This window comes from Uranotaenia lowii, chromosome 3 (assembly GCF_029784155.1).
Source record: "Uranotaenia lowii strain MFRU-FL chromosome 3, ASM2978415v1, whole genome shotgun sequence".
NCBI classification, from domain to species: Eukaryota; Metazoa; Arthropoda; class Insecta; order Diptera; family Culicidae; genus Uranotaenia; species Uranotaenia lowii.
This window is the reverse complement of record NC_073693.1, coordinates 131808162-131834299: the sequence shown is the minus strand read 5'-3', so window position 1 is coordinate 131834299 and position 26138 is coordinate 131808162. Positions and strand designations below refer to the sequence as shown.

The window sequence follows — 26138 nt, the reverse complement described above, 5'->3', positions numbered from 1 at the left end:
AATATTCTTCAAGAAACCAATTTGTCTTAATGTTTATATTGATAAATTACCCAGGGCCAAAAAATTTCATTTTTCCGAGGTGCAATGAATTTCACCTGATTTTGACTAAAAAGAGTGCCCTGAATCTAAATATGCAATTTTTCTATCAGCTTTTGTTATTGAAATAGTTAAAACTATTTAAGGAAGCTTTGCTTTTTTTTGATAATCTTGAAAAAAAAATACAACATTTTGAAATAAAAGTTTTAAATCAATTATCAACTTTTATCAATACTTTAAGTCACTTTGAGTTTTGAGAAAAAAGTAATACAAGTTTTTTATTTGTTTACATTCTCTCATTGAACGAATTTAAAAGAAGTTTTAAACCAAATGGAGTTTAAGATACTTTTAAAGCATAAATCTAATAACCGTTTTGCAGGTTCCAACAAATTTGTGAATAAAATCGAGTTTTTTTTTAACTTTTTGCCAGTGAGGTCAAAAATTCATGTAATGATATATTTCCTAATTTAAAAAAAAAACTGTTGAATTTTACTTTTTTAGAACGTGTATCATCTTCATCATATAAATATCATTCTATATTTGAATGAAGTATAATATACGAAATCAGAATCAGATTTTTTCAGAAATGTATGTTTGAAAGTTAATCAGTTATCAATGATTGATTTCACTTAAAACTGACACATTTTAGAACTCCATAGAGTCAAAACTAAATGTGATTGTTCAAATTTGACAAAAGATCAGAGTTCAGGACGTTAAAATCTATCTAATCAATCATTAAAACACAAGCACTAAAATGCTGTTCCCTTGAGTTATCAATTAAACTCTAAAAGTAATAATAGCTAGACGTGTTTATTGAAAAAAAATTCTTCATTAATGTTCAAACTTATTTTGTTTGAATTTTCAATTGAGTTAACCGAATTTTCTAGTACAGTCTTTAAAATTTTGAAATAAAATTACCGAATTTTTGAGACGAGCTATTTAAATTTTAAGAAATATTTTTGATAAGTTTGGTATGTTTTTTTTTCAAATTCTTATTTTTTTTGTTCTAAAAACATAAATCTTTAATTTTTTTGCTAATCAAAAATTCACATTTCAAATCGCGATTATTTTTTTTCAAATTCATAACGCTACAGAGGATTTTTTTCATTGACCTTCCAGTTAAAAATGATGAAAAGAACTGTGAATTAATATGAATAGTAAATAACAATTATTATCAATTTCCTAACAATTTGTCATGGTTAATGTTTTACCTGATCAGACATTTATTATAGAATTCAGATTTTTTTCAGAATCTGTGTTTTGGAAAAATTGAGTTCAAATTTAAAAACTAGACTGCTTAAAAATAATGTTGAAGCAAATTCCTAGTTCAGATCATTTTCAAAAAGTTATCAATGACTTCCCGAAAATATCATTGATTTGAAACTTTCATTGTGATTGGTTCGGGAAATTTTGATTTTTTTTTTATCAGTAAAATGTTATATTTTTTGAGTGATATATCATCACCATGTTATTATCCTTCGCACGGGCCTGCTGCGAAAAAATGCAAGCACTACCAAACAGAAATCGAATATTAACAGTTTAAATATTAATAGTAGGAGTTTAAATTTTAAAAACCTTTTCAAGATTTCTAAAATCAAGTTATTTAATGCGTCAAAACACAAGGGATTCCAGCAATAATAAGCCAAAAAAAAAGATAGGTAGTGTGTTTGTAACTTTTGCGCCTATGAGTATGAGGCTCTAAGCGAAAAGGAATAAAAAGTATTTATAAAAAAAAATTTCAATATGAAGGAATTGGTGTTTAGCTATAGAGATTTAAATTTATCTCCAAAACTCTAAAATTATATTCACAATTGAGGCGCTTGGGACCGAGGGGTGTAAGTGCCTATATGATAGTTTCGAGAAAACGCGCTTTTAAGTTGTTAAGTTTTTTCATATATTTTTCGATTTCGAGCAGTTATAATTCAGTCGAAAAGGTTCGAGTTTTGCACCAGATGTACATTGGAACATGAAAAATCATTAGGTATACTTAACTAAATATTGATGATTTTGGACTTGCCCCCTTCTGATCCTAAGGGCCTCAATTAAAACACAAAAAAAGAAAATTCACATTTTCCGAGGGGCAAAGAATTTGAAAACTAATGTTGACTTGTCTGAATGCAAATTTATATTTTTTCTGTGAGCTCTCGTTTCAAGTATAACTTTTGAAAATACAAGGTGAAAATTCATTGAGAAAATTGTACACATTAAACAAAACTGTAAAAACAACAAAATTTGGATAAATGGGTTTTAACTTAATGATCCATTTTCCTGAAGACTGAGTTACTAATCGTGACTTCTGGGCGACAAAATTAAAGAAGTAAGTACCTATGTTTCCTCGTTTAGTAAAATACGGTAATTTTGAGAACATTTTATACCAAAATTATACTTGAATATTATTCAATGCTCAAGTGAAAATGCTTTTCAGCCTTCAACAAAATTGTGCAATAGATCAAAATTTTCATAATCAGATATTTAGTTTAATAACTTCTTTTTGTGATATTCAATTTTCGGAAAAAATTGTTAAATATATTTTCAAAATCGTTGTATTATCGAAACAAAATTATCTAAACGAAATCTGTTTAGTTTTTTCCTGGAATTTGCCAGTTTGAGGCATTCTTCCCTAAAATCGGTGTCATTGTATGAATAAAGGATGATTAATTGATTCAAAATATTTCTTGTTGTTAATATAAGTTAGTTACTTGATCAGTTATCATTGATCGATTTAACTCTAAACTGATTAGTTTTAAAATTATAAAACGCCACAAAACTAGAAGTGTTGGACAAAATCTGAATCTGACAAATTAAATCGTGTTAAGAACGCATAAATCTTCCAAAATTATCAAGCCTATGTTTTAATTTTTCTTTTGTGAATAAAAACCTTCCCGATATCAGTCGATTATTTTTTTTTTTGGTAACAAGGCAACCTATTAAGCTAAACATTTGGATGATCTTTTAGTGATTTATGAGCTTAGTTCTTTTAAAAATCGGACACTTTCTTTTGTTGATAGCTTATTTCCTTGTTATCGGACATACAAAATTTTGACAGCATTTTGTTGCCTGTAAAAAGTACTATCCTTTTATTTTTTTAAATTGTAGAACTTACGCGTTTTCGATATATTAACTATTCAAGAAAAAAAATATTTTGCATAGGTTCTTTCAAAATTCAATCAAATCGATAGCTGGCAAAACCGTTGATTATTAAAAAAAAACTCTGTGCGTAAATGGTGGGAAAATATGCAAACACCGTCAAAAATACCCACAAAGTTCGAATCAAGCGTTGGAGTGAAGCACATGATCGGAAACTACGGTTAAGGGTCATCATGGAAGTCAAGGCGCAAACCAGAATTTTTAATCTTGAATAAGCGAAAAACTAAGTGTAGATCGCTGAAATGTCCCGCAAATTTTTCTCCGATAAGTTAAAAGTGTTGCCTAGCTATGAGTCATTAAAAACTAATCCCAAATAAAAATTTTTTGGCTAGTTTCAGAGCTCATAAGCTGTATAGCCGGTACCGACCATGAGACAGGTAATTTCTGATGGACGACAAAACTTATGAAAAACTCTATTTCAAACAAATTCCAGCGGTTGAATTCTATGACATTTCTGGCCGTCGAAATTTCCCTTGCAGATGAAAGTATGTATTTGCCGATTGTTCTGAAAAAAAAAATATAAAAATGTATATAATGATTTGCCAAGACTCTGATCTTGCGGGAAAGAAATCAGAACTTTCAAAACAAAAACTTTGGTTTTCGCTGTTTTTAAAAGTTTAAAATAGTATGGGAGAGTGGGGAATCATGGGTCACTTTTTTTCATTGTTCCATAACTTCTTTATTATAAAAGATAAAATGAAAATAAAAAATGGTATGGTATTCTACATTTTCAAGGTATCATAAGGTTTTTTTTTATTTTTAATAATTTATTCTCCCCAAATTCTGATTGTTTGAAAAAAAGCATTTTTTTTTGGATTTTGAAAAATGGTGGGGAATCGTGAGCCACCAAATCCAAATTGACCAATTAACATGCAAAGTTTATGAGTTGACACAAAACTGTGATTTTCTAATTCATTTCGATATTTTAAAGCAATTTCAGATGATGAAATAAAAAAGAGAGCTGTGTATGATCGCATAGATTCCAAAACCTGGCTCGCGAACGTTTTGGCAAAATTTGTTATATAGGATGGACAAACATTTTTCATAACTCTTTATTTGGCATAAAAAAACTTTACAGATAGATAAAACGTATTTTAAGTTCTGAATGTGTATAAAAACATGAAAATATAGGTGATTCAAGATGTGTGGCCCACGATTCCCCACAAGCTATGATTTGCAAATTGGTTGCGTTTGTGTGACTTATTGATGTTTCATCAAAAAATCCTTTTCCATGTGAAAGATCATGACAAAACTAAGATCATAAGCGTATGAGCATATTTTTGTTATGCACTTTAGGCACCTTTAGGTTCCCCATCGATGAAATTAGCGGGTGTTTTTTTAATTATGTAAGTCAATTTTTCTAACTTTTTTAGCTTGATAAATAAAAGAAGCATATGCTGCGTATTTATGTCAACAACGTATAGAAATATATGCTCACGCAAAGCGACGACGATGACAGTTGGTTTGAGATTTTTATCTCAACACACATCTGGGATATTAAAAGTGGCCCAAAAGCTCCCTACTCTTGTATGTACTTTTTGGACATTTCGTACCAAATATACGAAGAAACAAAATTTTGCATGAGCCAAGTTTACATATTTTGTAGTCATTTAGTCGTGTGTGTAGTCGAATAGTTTGTCTAAAGACAGTTCAAAATTTCGTGTCTGTGCAACGACTTTATCACATCAATTATATAAACAAAAGTATATTCGACCTTATTGAACACCCTTTAAAAGCTCTAATAAAAATTATTCCTCGGTGAAAAAATGGCAGTCCCACTTTCGCCGTATTAAATTGAAGAGCATACTATGAAATTTTGAGCTAACCTGCTTACATGCAGTTCATCGACCATCAGGTAGCAGGTCAATCTAATCCGACCTAACCTGTGGTAATAATTGCAATGAACTTCGGTAGCAATAAAATTTGAGTCACGTTACCAGAACTTGGGTCATACGGAGACCCGTAATGCACACGGCGACTAGCGACGTCGCTATTGATAATAATCCATGACCAAGCGCCTCGTAAAATCTTCAACAGGTTGAACAATAAAAATTATCCACATCTGGGGAAGCGTGTCAGCAGAATCGGTAGACATGACAGCCTTCATCAATTAGACGCATTGCCGGGTTTTTGAATGAAAAATAACCAGCACACGATCCGCTCAAGGTTGCCGGAATCTGGATAACGGACAGGAGCTTAGTTTGGTTATAAAGAGGATCAAGTTCTAGACTTCGGATTGCCCATTTATTACTCATAGCCCATAGTCGCAGCAGCTGCTCTGCCGTGATCTACAGGCCAAACTGGTTCCCTTAAATTTGAAAACTTTTAAATTATGCTTTCTGGGACAGGTTTTTTTTAAGCCCTTCATCTGAGTGGGTCCGTTTGCGTTTTCTGCCAGATGTTATCAAGAGATTTGCTGAAGACAGAGAGCATATCTAGAAATTTCTAAACTTCTGCGCAGGCTTGTTTGAAATATGTTTTTCTTCCTAACGATTTCAACTGTCAATTGCGAAAGCGCGTTTCGGTTAGTTAAGAAAATTTGAATGTTACTAAGTATTCAAACGTTCGTATGAATCATGAAAGATCATATTTTTATTACAATAATCTGAAACAGTTCATTCTTAACTGCTCTCAATATGATATTATCAGTGATCAGTACCAGTATATAAAAAAATGTGTCTTGCCGATCAAGAAACAAGTTTAAAAAATTACCTTTTTTCTGTTGTCTTGTCAAATTCTGAAGTCGTCTGACAATCTCGCCTGCAACATATTAAACTGTAAACAGCAATGATCTTGCCAGCAAATGAGTCCAGTATGTCAAGGATGGGATCGATTCCAGTAGGTATTACGTACCCGGTATCAAGTATCCAGGCGGTGTTGACGTTCCTGAGCGAAGCCAGCTGATCATTTAATTTCCGTGTCTAACTAATAGGGCTGCTGCTGACCGACGTTTGCCACCTAACACGTTTCGATTAGCTCAATTCCCGGTTTTCTTGACTCGGACTGAGACGACGATCAGGTTTGAATTGCAAAAACTTCATGTGCTGTTTGTTCTAGGGTTAGATCGATAAAATATGCAAATAGCAAAACAAGTATGTTGGCCGTGAATAATGTCTGGTGAGAGATGCTCAACTTGTTGTGTTGAGTGATTGTTCTAGCTGGTCATTAGCTAACTGCGTTCTTAAGGTTGACACTGAAACAACATACATTATTTGTCAACATTACAGAAGTTGTGTGTTTGTTTTTTTTTTAAATTTTTATATCAATATCAAGATTTTTTTTTGTTATTTGAAATAGAAGCTCACAGCCCTCGAGAATTGTTAAATTGAATTAACTGTGATTTTTCAGGGAATTTGACTCTTTTTTTTAGCTAAATATCATCACAATTGCAGTCAACTGCTATTATTTTATTTTATTTATTTATTTACATGATTTCCGTCTCCTGAAATAACTTGATAAACAATATTCCTCCAATTAACTCGGCAACCATTGTCTATCTTCTCGGGCATTCCACATACGTAAGATGACCAGAATTTTTTCAACACGTACCCGGACCGGACGTATCCGAGCTATTACCTCAAAATATAGAAACATTTCAGAATCCGCACATTTGATTTCACAATGGTCGACCAAATATCCGGGCAAATTTGATCAAAACCCACGGAATACTCAAAAAAATCAAGAAAAATCAAGAAAAATTCTCATTAAATCTCATTAGACACATTCCACGCTCTTACCACTCACAAGTGCTTTTTATCCTTTCGCGTATCAAAAAATCTCAAACTTGTCAACAATTTTGATAATTCAAATCACACAACACTAACAAAAGAAAAAGGAAAAAAAATTCTTAGCATGTTCCTTTTTATTACTTTGTAAATAAATTTTTATATTGGAAAAAGTGTAATTGTTGACAACGTTTATAATATAATGAATTAAATTATCTAGATTGATTTGTTTTGGAATTACATTTGGTGGAAAAAATAATTTGTTTGTATCCAATGGGGTTGTTTTGAAAAGCGAACAAAAACAGTCGTAAATGAGTGAATTCACGTCACAAAAAAGACAACTTTTTAATTTTACGATAAAACATATCATAGTTTTAGTTACAACAAAACAACAAGATCTTTTTTTTAAATGATGAGACGATTCTGGAACACTAAATTTTATAGAAATCGGTTGGAATCCAGATGAGTTACAACAGTGCGAATAAGTGAATTCACGTCACAAAATTTGATTTTTTGTAAAAATTTATAAAGGAAATAAGCTCTGAAAGTTGTTTTGACCAAGATGGTCGGAATAAAACGAACATAGTTAAGTTGATTTTTTTTTTATTTGTTCGTTATTTTCAAATAAAAAACAAAAATATTAAAATTAATATAAATTACCAATTTGTTTTTGGTGAATCTTTAATAAAGACTGTGATAAACAGTAGTTATTTTAACCTTCCGAAGCTGTTCGCAAAATATCCGTTTCGGGGAAACTTAACTTGTAATTTGTTTTTATTCCCGTGGCCCCAAATGTTGACCGATTTCGCTGATATTAGATTCATTTTGAAGGCAATTTATTCTTGTTTCTAAATATTTCAAAATAAAGTATATTTGTTTTACCAATTTTTCTGTTGTAGGCTCCGAACGAAAAAAGTCCCAAAAAACAATTTTGGTTTTAAATTGTTTATAATTTCTGACAACTTTGCAGTATTCAAATGCTTCTTTAATTTCTGGAATTGACTAACTAAAAACAAAGACATCCAATTTTGTCTTTGCATCGCTGTATCTCATTTCTGAAAGAATCGATTTTCTCAAATCAAATTTTAGTTTTTCTCATTAATTTGACTATCATTTTCATAGAACATATTTGGTCTCTAAAAAATCTCAGTTCCTCAGTATATTGGAATGATGATTAAGATGATTTGAATCTGCGCTTCGGGTCATATTGACCCGAACGGCTTTGGAGGCTTAAAATATGATTCCTCAATGTGTGCTATTCACGTGCGAGTTAAAATTAGCAAAAAGTTAGGAAAAGATACTGAATAATAATGATTGTACACGTCGGAATAACAAAATATCACTTTGTGCATAAAATTTGAAGGCTCTAATAATGGTTCAGAATTACTTGAAATTTCGTGACGTGAATTCCGTCCACTACCTCGTTCTGTTTAAACTTGAATTCACGTCATAATTTTAAAGAGGCATAACTTTGTTTGTTGTCGTTCAATAGAAATGCTACTAACATACAATTTTGGGCTATTGTTTTCTCTACAACACAAACAACTTAATTTTTTAATGATCAAATTATATTCATTTGAAAGGAAATTCAGATTGCGACCGTTTTATACTTATTTTTTCATTTTAAAGTAAATTTGTTGACTTCAAGAATGAAAACAGTTCCAAAAAGTCCGGAAGAACGATTTCACGTCACGGTGGAACGTGTCATTAACAAATTTTTAATAATGTTTTAGGCTTCCAAAAAACATTTCATAATTATTTCATAAATAAAAATGCAAATTAATAAAGTTAACAGGGTCAAATTTCGTATTAAATATTTGGGCAAACCCGGATGAATCCGGACAAACAGGCAAGCTTACACATCAGCTATCAGCTGAATAAACTATGAAAAGACGAGGGTGCCACACGACAATTGTTGACTGGACTAGTACCATGCTGATAGATAGAACCATTTGTGCAAGCTTAGGAGGACGACAACAATATGGGGCAGTTCCATACAATGAGGCGGCAAAAAGTATGATTAGGTGTTTTGGACTATTTTGTAATTTTTGAAAATTTTGGTGTTATTTTTTACCTTAAATTTTATTTCTTTTGAAAACCGGGTTTTGGACTAATTGATCATTAAATGATAAATAATCCCGCGCCGATCCTCCGGTGCATAGGGCCGTGGTAAAAGACCTCCACTGTTGACGATCCGGAGCCAGCGTCTTCATCTGGTCCCAGTCAAGATTCTCGTCGACAGTTCGGATTTCAGCGGCTAGGCTTCGCCGCCACGAGTTTCTGGACCTGCCTCTTCTTCGATGACCTTCTGGATTCCAATCTAGCGCCTCTCTGCAAATCTCGTTTTCATCTTTTCGCAGCGTGTGCCCAATCCATCTCCACTTACGTTCCCGAATCTCGATTTCTAGCGCCCTTTGATGACACCGGCGATGTTTTTTTTTTTTTTTTTTAAGAGCAGGGAAAAGCCCCCGGGAGTTGATCTTATTTAAAAATGGAAGATCATGCTCCCGAAGGCATAAAACCTCCTCACTATTTATTATTTTTTTTGTTACTTCTTTTCATAATTTACAATATTTCGATCGCACATCATTTCTTTTCTTCACTATAACAATTTTCACATTTCTTGCTTGGTGGTGGTAATTGGTGGCGGTTTGGTGGGGCGATTTGGTGGCGGGTGGTGGCGGGTGGTGGCGGGTGGTGGCGGGTGGTGGCTAGCGGAGAGGGAGTATACAGAAAATTTGTATTGTGGCGATTAGTGGCAGATATTTTCCAAGTGAGGAATTTGATTTTTTTTTAAGTCCCCAGTGAGATTGCTCTCTGTTAAGGGAACTAGTTCGAGCTGGTTCACAACTTAATTAGTTTTGCTTTACTTTAGTTCAGGAAGCTTGTAAGGTTGGTTTTCAGGTGGATTTTGACTTGACGCTTGAAACTAGCTTTGTTCGTTACATGTTTCAGGAATGCTGGGAGATTATTGTACTTCATTCTGCTGTAGTATTCAGGCGATCTTTTCATTTTCTCCGTGTTGGCTCTCCTAGTTGCTATATTTCCTCTTGAGCGTGTTGGAAATCTGTGGTTCAGATGCTGGATTTGTTGGTTGTGATGGAAAAGCGGATTGTACAGTTTGTTGTGGATCTGAATCACACTTTGAAGCTCTCTTAAAGCGGCTATTGGTAGTATCGAGTGCGAGGCTTCTTGATATAGATCGTGGGAGGAGAAAAGTCTTGGCCGTTTATAAACTGCTTTTAAACATCGGTTCTGCATGGCTTGAAGAGGTCTGATGTAGCTTTTCCTAGCAGCTCCCCAAATCGAGACCATGTATTGTAACTTGGATTGCACAAATGCATGATACACACAGGTTAGTTGTTTAGAAGGAACGAATCTCGAAATCTTCCATATGATGCTGTGTATGGCACTTAGTTCATTTCTAAGGCCATCTATATGCGCGTTCCATCTAATCTGCTCGTCGAACTTTAGGCCTAGGTATTTGAAAGTTTTAACTTGTTCAATAATTGTGGTTCCAACTTTCAGCTGATTGTGGCTCTCAGAAGGTCTATTCGTGGATCTAAAGATGACATATTTTGTCTTATCCAGGTTGAGCGAGAGGAGGTTTGCATCAAAATATTCCTGAAGTTTTTCTAAATCAGTCGACATCTGGGAAATTATCGTTCCAACATCGGTGTGCTCGTAGGACAGTGAAGTATCGTCAGCAAACAGTCTGGGTTTACCATGTAAATGTAATTTTTGCAGATCGTTTACATAGAGGATGAACAAAAGAGGCCCTAGATTGCTGCCTTGAGGAACTCCAACAGACAAGTTACATAGATCACTGGTTGACTGGTTTATTTGGACGTATTGTTTCCGGTTGGTTAAATAACTCCCAAAAAGGGAATTCGCACTACCTCTGATTCCACAAGATTCTAGTTTGCGGAGAAGAATAGTCTGGTCGATCGTGTCAAAAGCCTTCTTCAAATCTAGGAACAAAACTCCCATGAATTTTCTGCTATCAAGGGCATTGTGGATTGCATCCACTAGCTCAGAGGCTGCTGTCAGGGTACTCGATCCTTCGCGAAAGCCATATTGATAGGTGTACAGGATATTGTGGTGCTTCAGGAATTGCGAGACACGATCAGCTATTAGCTGCTCCAAGATCTTACTGAACACCGATAGTATAGAAATTGGGCGATAGTTGCTGCAATCAGTCTTTTTTCCTGTTTTATAGATGGGTAAAACTCGTGCTATTTTCAGGAATTCTGGGAATTCACCGTTTTGTATGCAATCGTTGAAAACGTCTCTAATCAAGGGTGCCAAAATGGTATGATTCGCTTTGACAAAATGTGCTGGAATATCATCCGGTCCCGGACTTTTTGAGTTGTCGAGTTTGCTTATTCTAAGGATAACTTCTTGCTCTGTTGCCGGTCGAAGATAAATACTATTGCTGTTTCCGACATATCGATGATCATTTCTGTGAACATTTCTTGGGATTGTGGCAGCGAGTTGAATTCCTATGTTACAGAAATAGTGATTGAACGCGTTGGCCACCGTTTTTCCTTCCTCCGTTACTTCTCCATTTAGCTCTAGCTTTATCGTTTCCTTTTTCGATTCGTTCACACCTATCAGGTTGTTCAAGTTTTTCCACATTTCTCTCTGATTAGATTTTTGAAAAAGGCTGTGGTAGTAGTTTTTTTTTGCCTCAGCCTTAGCTCGATTGAGATTTTTAGATACTTGAAACAAAGTGTCTTTAAGTTCTTCATTGGCAGGGTGTTTTTTACAACGCAAAAGAGCTTTATCTTTGCTTCGCATCAGCTTCCACACGTCGAACGACATCCACGGACAATAGCCCTTGATTTTAGCTTCAACAACTATTGTTTTTGAGTATCTTTTTTTCAGTTGACTGTAAATTGTGCTCAGTTTCTCTAGCTTTTCAGCCGGACTATTCGCTTGTAGATTATTGAACTCTGTCCGGAAAGCTTCATTAATCTGATCATGCTTTACTATGATTTTTTCTAGTTTTCGGTTAACTATTTTCTTTTTGAGGTTAATTGTAGTCATCACCAGGCTATGGTCACTTATATCGAGTGAAACTGTTTCGTTTAATGCTTGTTCAATCATCGAATCTGGGCAGACAACGTGGTCGAGAATGTTGCTGCTTGCTGGACGGGTTATAAATGTGTTGGAAACTTTACATCCGTAACAACTTAAAAGGTCTACGTAACTACGAACGTGGTGTAGTTCCTCATTCGAGATCCAGTTGCCAGGCCAGGCCAAGCGCGGATGATATTCCGCAGGCAGCGGTTTACAAATACTTGCAGTTTTCGCGTCGTCACCGCATATGTGCACCAAGTTTCGCACCCGTACAGCAATACGGATTTGACGTTTGAGTTAAAGATTCGGATTTTTGTTCGTAGAGAGATCTGGCGTGACCGCCAGATGTTTCGGAGACTCGCAAACGCAAATCGGGCCTTTCTGATCCGGGTTTCGATGTCTTTCCTGGTATTACCATCAGGCGTTATCTGGCTACCAAGATACTGGAAGCACTCCACTTTCTCAACTTGTTGCCCAGCTACCATGAAACTGGAGGTTTTTCCTGTGTTGATCTCCATCGACTTGGTCTTTCCGACATTGACTTTTAAACCTGCTGCCTTGGAACTTTCGGTGAGGTCGTCGAGTTTGCTCTGCATATCCGGTTGCGTTTGGGCGAGCAAAACAATATCGTCAGCCAAGTCAAGGTCGTTCAGATGCTCCATTGTTGAAGGATTCCACGGCAATCCTTGGTTCGGTGCACAGTCGATCGATCCAGTCAGAATCTCATCCATTACGATGAGAAAAAGTAGCGGTGATAAAATACATCCTTGTCTCACTCCAGCAGTTACCAGAATTGGTTCTGACAAGACACCGTCGTGCAAGACCTTGCTCGAAAATGCCTCGTATTGTGCTTCGATGAGATGGAATAGTTTCTCTGGGACCCCTCGTCGCCTTAGAGCCGCCCAGATGTTTTCATGGTTAAGTCGGTCGAATGCTTTTTCGAAATCAACGAACACCAGCAGAAGAGAGTCCTGGAATTCGTTGATTTGTTCCAGTATGATTCGTAGCGGTGTGATGTGGTCCACACATGATCGTCCGGATCGGAATCCAGCTTGTTGCCGTCGGAGTGTAGCGTCGATTTTCTCCTGGATCCTGTTCAGGATCACTTTGAGTACTTTGAGGGTTGTACAGATCAACGTTATGCCTCGCCAGTTACCGCACTCTGTCAGGTCTCCTTTCTTCGGGACCTTTACGAGGATACCCTGCATCCAGTCGGCCGGGAATGTTGCAGTATCCCAGATGTCAGCGAAAAGACAGTGCAACATTTGTGCTGACAGGGCAGGGTCGGCTTTCAGCATTTCAGCAGGGATGCAATCAATCCCAGGTGCTTTGTTGGATTTCATGTGTTTGATTGCCGCTTCTATTTCAGCCAGCGAGGGCGCTTCTGAGTTGACGCCATTTATGCGACTTACTGTTGGCGCATCAAGCTGAGGGTTCTGTTGGCCATCGCTATTCGTGACTCGGAAGAGTTGTTCGAAGTGCTCAGTCCATCGTTTGAGCTGATCTGTTCGATCGGTCAATAACTGACCTGCTCGGTCTTTAAGCGGCATTCTTGCATTAGTCCTTGCACCACTGAGGCGGCGAGAAATATCATAAAGTAATCGGATATCTCCATTGGCGGCGGCTCTTTCTCCCTCTTCGGCTAGGAAGTTTGTCCAGGCACTCTTGTCTCGTCTACAAGCTCGTTTAACTGCCTTTTCCAGCTCCGCATATCGTAAGCGGGCGGCTGCTATGGCTGACCCGGTACATGCCTGCTCAATTCCGACTTTCGCCTTTCTCCGATCATCGACCATCTTGCAAGTTTCATCCGACATCCATTCACTTCTTCTTCCACAAACTTTACCGAGAGTACCATGGCTCGTCGTGATAATGGCATTCTTGATTCCACACCACTGTTCTTCGACTGTTCCGTCTGTCGGCAGCTCCGAGGCTCGGGATTCTAGCTGTTCAACGTATGCCCTTTTCACCTCTGGATTCTCCAACCGGCGGACGTCGTATCGACACCCGACTTTCTCCTCGCGCCGTTGGACACGCGCAACTCTCAGTCGTATCTCGCCAAGGACGAAGTGATGGTCAGATGCAATGTCTGCGCTTCGCTTGTTGCGGACATCAAGAAGGCTCCTTCTCCATTTTCGGCTGATGCAGATGTGGTCAATTTGATTTTCTGTTCGGCCATCTCGGGATACCCAAGTGACCTTATGTGCTGGTCGATGGGGGAAAAGCGATCCACTGATCACCATTTTGTTGTTGCCACAAAATTCTACAAACAGCTCTCCGTTTTCGCTTATCTGTCCTGGGCCATGGCGCCAGATGATGCGCTCAAGGTCTTGATTGTCGGAGCCAATCTTTGCGTTGAAGTCGCCCAAATGGATTTGAATGTCACCCTTCGGAATTCTCTCTACCACGCTGTTCAGTTGACTGTAAAACTGCTCTTTCTCCTGCAAATCGGCAACGTCAGTTGGCGCATAACACTGGACCATTGTAAGGTTTCTCAGTCCCAGAATTTCAAGCTTGAGGCAGCTAGCTTCTCTAGCAAGTTGAGCCAGCTTGCCTTGTTGAGCAAGGGTTAAAACATTTCAAGTTCCAATTCGTGTCCGTGTTTTCATGCTAAAAGTCGTCGCCAAAGTTCCAGATCGGTCATTTCTTTCGGATTCCGTAACAAGTTTATAATTCGGGAGCAGTAGGTTGTTAGCCTAAAGTCCCTATCCCGCGATGGGGCTGCCATCTTGGACTTAGCTGGCGGGAGCCGCATTTCATAAATTCAGCCGCTTGCTGCAAGACAGACGCTGTTTGAGCCGCCCCTGATCTGGAGAACAGACGCTCAGTTGTTGTTGCATGCCGCCCCTGACCTGGGGAACAAACGCGTGCGGCCACCTTCTCCGTATGCATGCGACCAAAGCATCCACCGGGGTTGGGTACCCGATCTCCGCTTAGGTTACTCGCACCCCAGCCGGCACCGCGGGGAGATAGAGATAGGAGTTGTGAATAAGAGGTGATATGACCACTATGGGGTCTCGTGTTGCACATTATCCACCGTTTACCAGCCAAAAAATTTTTTCTTCTTCATATAAATTTTTAAATTTTTCAGAGTCTGATGTCTGTGGTGCGTTCAGTTTCCAAAATAATGAGTTGAAAAACTGAGAGTATCTTATTCAAATATTAAATTATATTTGAAAAAAGCGTAGTTAAAAAGCGATCCGATAAAGTTCAGTTCTTGACTTTTTGCCGCCTTAAAACCCCATAGTGGACCAGTGCAACTCCAACTTAGGGATGTCCCCAAAGGGGGGTTCTATCACCGTTGTTGTGGTCATTGATCGTGGACGACATCCTGAACAAACTTGTATCCATGGGATTCGAAGTTGTTGGCTCTGCAGACGACGTAGTTATTATCATTCGGGGAAAACATGAGAATGTGTTGTCAAATAGAATGCAATCTGCACTTAAATACGCACTATTCTGGTGCAGGGGAGAGGGGCTGATCATAAACCCTTTCAAAACTACTGTGACAGCATTCACTATGAGAAGAAAAATTATACTAAAACCTCTAACATTAGACAGGGAAGTGCTAAACTTCGAATCCCAGGTGAAATATTCGTTCTGGGGCAGTGTCGAAGCTTCCCCACCTGAGATTGCTCTCCTGGGAATGTGATTTCGACTGGACTGGATGACGAGCGAATAATCCACCTGAGCATAGAAGTACACGTGATTTGTGAAGGCATGGGACGGCCGCGGCATCTTCTCCAATTCCGGTGTGAACCAGCGGACGCACCTTGATCAAGCACGGTATTTAAGCACCGTACACTTTCCTTCCATCTCAGCTACTATCCGGTCAAGAAACACGACGCCCTGTGAGCGCCAGATGCGCAGACTGACAGCTGCACACAAGGCCTCTTATTATTCTGTGATCAGTCGAATGCATTTTGGTGAACACAGGAAAATCCGCACGACTGCACTTCGGATGGGTACCCTCCGGAAACTCGCACAGCGACCGCCAAACTTGTGACCTCCTGTGGTCGTGACTGGCTGCAACTCCAACAGCTTTTGTTTCTCGCCGCTCCGATAATCGACAACGGACAACAAATTGATCGTGGAGGGAACGAGAAAATGTTTCGCGGACGAGTTGTCATCAGCGCCAAAGAGCTGTGAGTGAGGATAGCCATAAAGGCACACAATCCGGAATTTCTGGCCCCCATTTCTGCTGCACCTCCACCTGGGCAAAGGATTCTCTTCCACCTCGTGCGGGACCGGAATCAAAATCATTCCCGAGAGTCTGATAGGGAGTCAGACTTCCAACCGAAGCGGTGAACGAAGGCGCCCTGACGGAAAAACAAACTTCCGGTCAGGAAACGATTTTGGTTTTAAGGGATCTATTGTTACTCACGTGTGTTCACGGCCCCTTTGGCAAGTTTCCGCTGGCAACCTTTTGATCCCTGTTCTCGGGATTTTACTAGCCCATTGGTGGAGCGCAATCTATGAAACAGATCGATGACTATAGGCGCTCAGTGTGGCGCTATTTTGTTTTCGCTTGCCGTACGTTTTTTCCCGTTTCCTCCGTGGACGGAAAGATTGCCGACGAGCGGTTTCTACCACCAGTTTCTTCCACTATTTTCCGGAAATGAATTTGTTGACAGCTCCAGAGCAGCCAACTTTGCCAACGTGAAATAATGTTTTCTCTCTTTTTATGAATGGTTTTGTCTGTTGCTTCGCAAAAGGGGTATTATTATCTCTTTTATTGAAAATTGGATTTCGTGCTATGTTTTGCAGTCGCAGTTATCCGTACGAAGGTTGATTGAAAAGAAGTTAGCGTGTAGAACTCCGACAGAATTTACACTGATTTGACAGGTCGCACGAATGTACAAGTTCGCACAAATGTCGCAGTCATGAGTGCGCAGTCCAATTTAGTGCGCTGCGATTAATAACTTTTCTTTTTTCGTCCACGCTCTGGATTTTTTAAAAGGGAATGGGTTGTTAATAACAAATTTGTGTAAAAGCTCTTTACCGTATGATGTAACTTTAAACTAACATAACAATACGAAAATATGTAGAAATACAATTTTGGTTATGGGAATATGAACCCAGAACCTCCAAAACGGGTTTAATTAAAAATTTAATATTCAGACCTGAATTTCTTTGATAAGGTTGTCAGATTGCCCGAATGAAACCGGGTTGACCCGAATATTTAATATAAAATTTGGAAAGAATTCGATTCGACCCGGTTATCAGGATTTTATTGGAAAAGCCCGGATCTTGCTCGGGTTTGTTCTCATTCTCATTCTTAAATCAAACTTAAAAAAAATACAAATTGTGTTGTTTTTTTAATTTATTCGTCCAAATTTTTGGATCAAGTTTCTAAAAAATAATCATGTAAGGTTTCTTCAAGTTTTTTTTTCTTTATTTTTAATGAGCAATTCCTAGGTTTTGCCCGAAATTGCCCGGTATTGCCTGGATTTTGGTAGACAATTTTGAAATCAAATACCCGGATTTTGCCAGGTTTTTTTTTTATATAAAACAGCCCGGATTTGACCGGCCCGGGTACGTGCTGAAAAATTTTTGACAACCTTATTCTTTGAAAAACTGTTGCAAAATTTTGAATTTGGGAAGGGTTTTTGAGGCTTTGGCATACATTTTTATTCTCGAGTGTTACTCTTGAATGACTTCTTCAATTTTCGATCAATGCTGATAAATAACTTGAAATCTATGTTTGGAAATGGCATTTAGGGCCCATTGAAAATCAGATTTTAAAATTATTACCGTCGAGCATAAACTGTCTATGAAACAAAATTTTATTTGAAAAGCGCGTTTTTTTTTATCACTCTTCAATAAGAAATTCAATAAAAGCTACAATAGTGTTGATCATACGCAAAAATAATGTTTAGATGACAAAAAATTTCACTTTCAATATGTAAAAAAAAAATTTCAAAATAATGTTATTCAGTGCGACATATTGAAGTACAAGTACTTATTAAGTTTTTATTTTTAAATTTCATGTTTGGGCCATAATTTAACACTGTGCTACTGGGATTTTTTAGAATATCATTTTCAGATTAAGGGCTCGATATCACATAAAAAGTGATCGTCAGTTTAGTTAGTTAAAAAATTCTGAAAACTGTGTTATCAGCGTTCATCTTCATCAGTATTCAGTGTTTTCATTTTAAGCAGCTTATATTTCCAACATTCAATGAACATTTTTGTCAGGGTGTCAATAGGTTCCAGACTTGAACATGTGAGCATTGACTCAAAAGCTTTTCGCTACTGCCGGCCAAATGTGATCGACCGTTCGTGTGCACTATTCACGTGTATCAAGCGTCCGTTGAAAAGTTAATCTCTCTCCGTTACGGGATGTTAATTTGACTATTTGCTCTCAGTCAGAAGCGTGAACCGTTTAAAAGCTACTGTAGTAAATAATAAGTACATCGATTATCCGACGATACTAGTAACTTGTACTTAAGGAAGGCAATTGATATAGATTCCCCCTCATTTAGACACAATATGTGGGTGTTTAATGGAGATGATTGCGAGTAGACCCACCCCAGATTGAGTATGCGGCGTTCGGGGCGTACCGGTAAATCTGAACCGGAGTTCATTGATCAGCGTTGAATAAATAGTCAACTCTGGCGATTAATAAGTCAGCTGTTGACGTGATAAATAAATCTGATCGGTCGAGCTATTATATCATTCCTTTTTTCCTACTGGAATGTCTGTTTGCTTTCAAATGTTTGATTGAAAATTAAAGCGATGCTAATGATTGATCCAAATGTTTTCTGTGCAAACAGATTATTTCGTGGGTGTTCCTGATTTTTTTTTTCTCTGGCTATGTCTCACTTCTAAATAAATGTTACTGTATAGGTACATATAAGGGTGACAATGGATGTATGGATGAAGTTTCATGATCGAATTTTGAAAACCGATCAGTATTCATTTTTTAAATTGGCTGAAAACTGCCCTGTGTAAAATTGCAGCTCAATTGAACTTGATTTAGGGGTGCCGCAAAGCGCTCAAAGCTTCTATTTTTTACCCTCAAAAATCATCTAAAAGAGTACCAAAGGAAATCGGTCAAATCGAAATTTTAATTTTGATTCCAAATGACTTTAAAATGCATAAAACGTCGAGATCTGGAGTTATCTCGAAGAAAATTGTTTGCCGGATATTGACTTTTTGAGACTCAGTCGTTTTTAGAAAATTCGGTGCGGTTCCAAACATTGTCAGAAAGATGGTTTTGGCCAAAAAGTTTTGATTCAAAAACAAAAATCAGAGTCAAAATATTCAGATTTAGAATTCAAGCTCGAAGTTTATAAACAAGACTTAAAATCTGATTTATAATTCATAAGCAAAAATTGAAAATACAGGAATGGTTATTTATAGCTTATTCAGCTTCTTGCGGGGTTTTGAATTATCCGAACATATTGATTGCATACCTGAATATTCACTTATTGTATCTCAGCACCTCAATTTCTCCAGTATCCAGACTGACGTCAAACAGGACCAAACGATGATCACTAACTTCAGGTCAAATATTTTGGAACTTGAGAGAATCTTCGGTTGAAAAAAATTATAATATTTTAAACTCTGTTATTGACGCAAGGCCCGATGAGGAATGCCAACTTATATGATTGATTCAGATCGTAATCAAAGATTTACAACCGAGGGGCAATTCTACCATCCAGAAACCGATGTTGATGATAATTATAATCCGTGGCTCACTTCACAATTCTGCACATTTCCGTTCGCTAAATACCTTATATCAATCTTCGTGGCTCTCCGGTGCAGCTCGACGAAAATATTTATGTGCTATATTTTTTTTTTTTATCAAACTTTACACGAAACTGACACCTGTACGCGTGATGAATTTTCGATCAATCGAACTCGGGATAAAGAGCGCGCGCGTTTTCGCGATTTCTTCCTAGCTTGCGATCGGGACGCGTGTTCGATCGAGAATAAATCCTCCCCTGTCTGGGACGATGCCTTAGAAGCAAATTTTGTTCTAGAGCAAGCGCACGCGCCTCACAATAATCCATGCTATCCAGTTGTTTGGCGGCGACGGCGTCCCAGAACAATAAAAAAAGGCTTTTCATTGAACAGGTAGACTGGATAGGCGTTGCGACGCTTCCTCCTTCGACGACGCTGTGAGGCGTGAGCTCACTTTAGTTTACTTTTGCGTCCTCACCGGGACGGCGCTATTCTTGTGAGCCGGTGAGTAGGCGTAGGTACTAGAACATTTTTATTTTTCTACTAGCGACCCGGTGTTCTTTTTTTTATCTTCAAAAAAAGTAGAACTTTTTTTTAAATTATTGAAAAAAAGTTGTGGGGATCATTTTAAATCAAATTTCAAAATAATTCAAAAGCATCCGCTTTAAAAAGGTAGCAGCTGGAGTTTTGAATAGCAATACACAGATGATTTAACACAGTCAACGCCAGGTGTAACCCCTCTTCGAGACATGCTTTACATTTAAATATTCCAAACATCAATACGGAGATATCGTTTTGATTCAGAATTATCTCGGATTATTGCCAAAACTCCAACTGTTCTCCAGCCAGAATTTGAAGATGATTCGATTTTCCCATGATGTTTTGTCTTTTCAAAGTCGGAAATAATGTAAAGTGGATGACGCTTGGCGACGACGTGGTAATCTTGTTTTCTGAAACTGAATTTTTTATTCTGTTTTTTTAAGCTTCATAAGATTTTCAATTATGCCAAAATGCATGTTTTCGAATTTTATTTATTTATTTATTTATTTTACTGGTGTAAATGCTCGCCCCTATTCAATGTGGCAATGGGCCTATCTATAAAATGTCACATGCCATATATGTTTGATATGAGTTTTCGAGTTATGTCAAATTAAATTTAGATAAAGGTTCCTTCTTCTTTTCGACTCTGCTCTGAAAAGGAAGGATCTCAAATTATTCGAACTCAAACGACTGATCTTATAATGGTCCCTATAATATGGAGATTACATTATTGTTTCGAGTTCAAACACTTGAAATGCCTATTTCCTAACAGGCAGAAACTTGAAAAACTAGATGAAAACGTTAAAAAATGCATTTTAAAAATGTTTGCAAAAAGCTGAAAACCAGCCACTGTAGAGGCATAATGGGAACCCCCCCCCCCCCCCCCCCTGGGGCAGTATAAGCACCATTAATCAGGGAAGGATGATCGTTCTCTGCCGGGGAATCTAGCAGAGAATTCAACTCAATGAAGTCAGATGAGTCGTACATTCATCAAACAAAGCAATAACAAAATAATCTAGATATGTTTGTAGAATACAAACAATTCACACATGCTCATACATTATGTTTCTGGTGCTTTGTTTCGCGGATAATGCTACTAGCCGAATAATGTAACAATCAAAAAATTCGATCATGAATTGTAAATGGAAAAAATCACCTCGAACAGAAATCGAATTCTAGTCTTTTGATTAACCCTCTCCGACACCTTACCAATAGGCTAAATCGTCGGATGTAAACTAGTCAAGTTGTGGCTCTATAAATCAATTTTAATTCACTGCTAGATTCTACGGCAGAAAATGCTCATCGTGCCTCGATCAGTGGTCTCTATATGCCTCGAGTCAACAAATTTAAGTAAAAACGTGATTTCTACTTTATAAAAGTGAAAAATTTTAAAATTTTATGATGGTAAAAATGAGAAACAATGTGTACATCATGTTGCTGTGCGTACATTATAGATCAGGCTTATTTTAAGATCATAAGAGCTTATTTCGTGATGCTCAAAAATTATAATATATTCGTTATTTGATGATAACCTTGCTGTTTTTTCAAAATATCTCTGTAGGGGGAAGTCTTCTATGGCCGGACATCGCCTATGGCCGGACAACATAGATTTTTTCGAAAATACAATATCCTAATAATGTTTTAACATCATGAAAATGAAATAAATAGTAGTCTGATATGGTGTTACAAATATGGTAATCCAATCTGAAAAAGTAAACCAATGATAGGCATCTAAAGCTTTTACCTAGTAGTACGGAGAGGATCGCCCAAACTTAGCATTTGTATTGTGGTCATTTTTTTCGGCTTGTTAAATTTGAACTACACATGAATGACATCGTTGATTGGTTATCTTTCGACTACAGTAGATATAAGATAACAAAACGGAAGTTCAAACGAAATATTAGGAAAATTTAAAAAAATCGATTTCTCTATGACCGGACACCAAATTTTTGTCTATGACCGGACAAGAAAATATTCAAAATTATAGATGACTTTAACTTGAAGCTTTCATTTTTTCATCACTATAGCACCCTCAAATGGTTAGCAGAAAAGAAGGACTCAATAACGAAACTATTTTGGTCATCTGAGAAACTTTAAATTTTGCTGTCCGGTCATTTTTCTCTAGTTGTTTCGAAACAAATGTTTCATTCTGGTTTGCCAAAAAAACTTTGATGACTGGCTTCATAAAACTTTAAGTATAAGAAAACACGTACTCACAAGACCTGTGCAAGTGATTTCAGTCATTTTGCTACGTTTTTGTGCCATTGATGACCACTTTGGTGAAGTAATTCGTAGTGTCCGGCCATAGACAACACTTTTGGAAATGAGTGAAAACTAACATGAAATGATTTCTCTTACCACATGAATATGTTGTAAATATTTTTTTTTCTAATATAGTTAAGTGATCATAATATTGATACTCTTCAAATAAGTAGAGGACTCAAGTTTTGCAAAAATCTATTTTTGAAGGTATTGTTTAAAAACCTTAAGTGTCCGGTAGTATACAACTTCCCCCTAAAGATGATAAGGAGATTCCTGTTTTTGTGCAAAATTAATGCTTTGATAAGTTCGAAACAAATCCTCATGAAAATTTATTTAAGATAATACGTACTCTTGTAGAAAAGAGTAGTGCTTATTATGCCCTTGGTGCTCGTTATGCCCTTATCTCCCCTATACAATTGTTCTGGTAACTAAGTTCTAATTTTTTTCTGAACTCTGTTATGGGTGTAAATAATCATTTCAAGCTTTAATTTACGAAAAATGTGTTTTTCAAAGTGTGTCGATGTTCCTAATTTGGCACTTATTGTTCTTTATGTTAACATATGGGTGTTCCTAATGTTAACATATGAGGAAAAATGTATTCGCGTACCCAATATTTCACTATTTGTTCCTGATTTTTCATATGGGTCTGTGTTTTTAATACTTCAATAAGATTTGTTTTTAAACTCACCTCTTAATAAATTTTATAACATTTTTGGAATATAAATAGAGAAACAAGGACTATTAAAATCCTACACAATATTCCTTAACGCTATTTATGAAGGAAGTAGTGGATTATTAAAATTCAAACTTAACCTTTTCCTTAGAAAATTCATTGTAATGGATACAAATAAGTACAGTCAAACAGAGCATCATGCCATGCAACAGTATGGTTAGCTGCAGCATTTGTGTACCACAACACTGATTCAATTTTTATTTTAATATCTATACATATAAAAAGCAATTTCTGTATGTTTGTTCGTTTTTTTGTTTGTTTGTCCTCTAAAGGGGCTGTTCACTAATTACGTAAGCACATAGGGGGGGTGGGGGGGGGGGGGGTTAACATTTGCTTACGATCTCTTACTAGGGGGGTAGGGGGGGTTCCCAAAAATCTTACGTAAGTAATGCTACATTGATAATTCGTCACAGCCATATATTCTCAGGTTTAATTTTTTTCTCACTACCCATTTCTGATGTTATGTTAATATTAAATTTCTTTGAATTAATGAATAACAATTCCTGGTTCTTTAAAAAATTTTGGAGAGCCAATTCAAAACAACATGCCACCAAAATACTAAATCACATTTCCGAAAAAAATTATCGCTTCTCGCTTTTCGTAATAACAATCCTTTCAAATGAGAAATTTATAGAAACAAAAAGGAAAGTGACGCATTATGACGGAGGGACTGAGAGAAAGAGAGAAAGTTTGTCAATGATGATTAAATCGTTGTAATTTGTAACAAATTGTGCGGGAAAATGAGTAAATTTTACATTTTCATATGTGATGAAAGAAATTAGAGAAACATGAACTATCAAAGAACGAAAGAACATAAGCCGTAAATATCATGAAAATTTCGAAAAAGATACAACGGCTCACCGACAGGACTTGAACCTGCAATCTCCGCTTCGGTACAACGGCGCGTTAGCCAATTCCACCACGGTGAACGTGATGGAACCGGCGAACACGAGCAATCGAGCTCTGCCGATCAACTGCTGGACCTTCTATCGAAACACCATGTATATCCCGCATGTGATCTTTCCCTCTATTGATCTCTCTTGTTTCTCTAACCCCACCCATCGACTCGGGATTTTAGCCGAGCGAGCACATGGTCGATTGCTTCGGGTTTGCCGCAACTTACGGTCAGATTAAGAAGCAATCAGTGCCGCTCAAGGTTCCGACCAGACCAGTTACACAGGGAGGTGTTGCTCTGTTGAAATCAATACTGATGTTATGAAATCGCTTGGTACATCTTTGTACCTGAAAATGATCACATTTTCATATGTGATGAAAGAAATTAGAGAAACATGAACTATCAAAGAACGAAAGAACATAAGCCGTAAATATCATGAAAATTTCGAAAAAGATACAACGGCTCACCGACAGGACTTGAACCTGCAATCTCCGCTTCGGTACAACGGCGCGTTAGCCAATTCCACCACGGTGAACGTGATGGAACCGGCGAACACGAGCAATCGAGCTCTGCCGATCAACTGCTGGACCTTCTATCGAAACACCATGTATATCCCGCATGTGATCTTTCCCTCTATTGATCTCTCTTGTTTCTCTAACCCCACCCATCGACTCGGGATTTTAGCCGAGCGAGCACATGGTCGATTGCTTCGGGTTTGCCGCAACTTACGGTCGACCATGTGCTCGCTCGGCTAAAATCCCGAGTCGATGGGTGGGGTTAGAGAAACAAGAGAGATCAATAGAGGGAAAGATCACATGCGGGATATACATGGTGTTTCGATAGAAGGTCCAGCAGTTGATCGGCAGAGCTCGATTGCTCGTGTTCGCCGGTTCCATCACGTTCACCGTGGTGGAATTGGCTAACGCGCCGTTGTACCGAAGCGGAGATTGCAGGTTCAAGTCCTGTCGGTGAGCCGTTGTATCTTTTTCGAAATTTTCATGATATTTACGGCTTATGTTCTTTCGTTCTTTGATAGTTCATGTTTCTCTAATTTCTTTCATCACATATGAAAATGTGATCATTTTCAGGTACAAAGATGTACCAAGCGATTTCATAACATCAGTATTGAGTAAATTTTAGTTAAAATGAGAGAAACCAGTGTTCTCTCTCTATTGCAATCCCACGATTTGAATCCATCATATTTCTAAAATGACTTCATCAAGAAAAATCTTTAAAAATCAATATAAAGCTTTTAAAATTTTTAATTTTCAGCCATTTTTTTCCAGTGATAGACACTACCAAACCAACTCGAAATTTTACTAACGATTTTCCAGAAAAAAAACTCCTAAAACTTTATCACTTACCGCTGAAATAGATCTGAGCTTTTAGATAAGTTGACAACGTTATTGTCATTAAACATTTTTGCATTTTTTTTATTTTCATGATTTTCAGGTCAAAAACATAAGAATTTTTTATGGTACCTTGTGCTAGGCTGATCTTTCAATCGAAATTAAGATTTTATATTGTTCATTCGATTGTGGAAGTTTATTTAAGACAAAGCTTGTTACCCTGAACATGCTATGTCTTAAATAATGTTTTCCAAAATCGTTTCATCTGTTGTTTTGTATAAATTGTGCTTTTCAAATGCAGTTATTAAGTTTTACTGAAGCATGGATTTTCAAATTGTTGATATTTTCAAGCTATTTTTGAAAAAACATGTTAATTTCACAAAGTATAAAAAACTTAAGATCTTACTAGGGGGGAGGATGTCCGGATCGTTCACTACAACTCCTACTGCAGAACTAGAGGCTCTGTTTTCTATCAAACCTCTACACTTGTTCCTAAAACAGGAAGCCTTCTCATGTGCTTTTCGTCTACAGGCAGTTGGTTTCTGGCTGTCAGGAAATATCGAAAGACCATCGAGTCATACAAATGTGTGGCCTGAATTAGTTAGATTAAACAAGTTTAATCTAGCGCCAAACGATTTAACACTCTCGAGTAGTTTTCCCTACATGGGGTTTAAAGTCAAATT

At 37.2% G+C, this 26138-nt stretch overlaps 1 protein-coding gene across 1 annotated transcript in view; it reads right to left on the bottom strand.

The window, feature by feature from the left end:
* Positions 1-19908, bottom strand: part of LOC129754794 (phospholipase B1, membrane-associated-like) — a 39124-nt gene extending 19216 nt beyond the window's left edge. The window contains exon 1 of the mRNA XM_055751033.1: positions 19406-19908. The gene's annotated coding sequence lies outside the window, so the exon portion shown is untranslated. The remainder of the gene's footprint in view (positions 1-19405) is intronic.
* Between the last annotated feature and the right edge of the window lie 6230 nt (positions 19909-26138).